This window comes from Bos mutus, chromosome 1 (genome assembly GCF_027580195.1).
Source record: "Bos mutus isolate GX-2022 chromosome 1, NWIPB_WYAK_1.1, whole genome shotgun sequence".
Lineage (NCBI taxonomy): Eukaryota > Metazoa > Chordata > Mammalia > Artiodactyla > Bovidae > Bos > Bos mutus.
Genome location: NC_091617.1, coordinates 718,399 through 719,343, shown reverse-complemented (window position 1 = coordinate 719,343; position 945 = coordinate 718,399). Strand labels below are relative to the sequence as shown.

The 945-nt window shown below is 37.7% G+C and overlaps 1 non-coding gene across 1 annotated transcript; it reads right to left on the bottom strand.

Annotated features, from left to right (window-relative positions):
- Positions 1–411: 411 nt before the first annotated feature.
- LOC138989563 (U6 spliceosomal RNA) lies at positions 412–518 on the bottom strand. Its single transcript, XR_011465842.1, has one exon. It is a non-coding gene; the product is annotated as a U6 spliceosomal RNA (small nuclear RNA).
- Between the last annotated feature and the right edge of the window lie 427 nt (positions 519–945).

Here is a 945-nt window from a genome sequence, read left to right as displayed (position 1 = left end):
CTTCTTTTTTAAAAATTTAAATTTATTTATTTTAGTTAGAGGCTAACTATTTTACAATATTGTATTGGTTTTGCCATACATCAACATGAATCTGCCACGGGTGTACACGTGTTCCCAATCCTGAACCCGCCCCACCTCCCTCCCCATACCATCCCTCTGGGTCATCTCAGTGCACCAGCCCCAAGCATCCTGTATCATACATCGAACCTGGACTGGCGATTCGTTTCTTATATGATATTATACATGTTTCAATGCCATTCTCCCAAATCATCCGTCCCCTTCCTCTCCCACAGAGTCCAAAAGACTGTTCTTTACATCTGTGTCTCTTTTGCTGTCTCACGTACAGGGTTATCGTTACCATCTTTCTAAATTCCATATATATGCGTTAGTATACTGTATTGTTGTTTTTCTAAAAATATGGAACACTTCATGAATTTGTGTGTCATCCTTGTGCAGGGGCCATGCTAATCTTCTCTGTATCGTTCCAGTTTTAGTATATGTGCTGCTGAAGTGAGCACTGGATTATAACTTCTTGAAGACATGAACTATTTCTTATCCAACTTTGTATCTCCTGTAGAACTTAACAAAATTCTTTCCACATGGACTTTTTCTTCCTTAATTGATATGAATACCAGAGGTAAATATGGTCTTGACTCCTTATCCAGGAATTTGGGGAAGAGGAAGCAGAAGATGAGGGAAGAGGTAAGTCAGGCAATGACTTACAATTACTTCTTAGGCTATAATAATGTTGTGAGTGATTTATGCTTTACAGCTTTTTTGAGTTATAATTGATATGCAAAACTGCACATATTTGTTAAGTTTTGACATATGTATACATCCATGAAACCATTGCCCTAATCAAGATAATAAATATATCTATCTCCTCCCAAAAGTTTCCCTATGCCCCTTCATAGACTCTTTCATTCACTTCTACTTCAAGCCTTC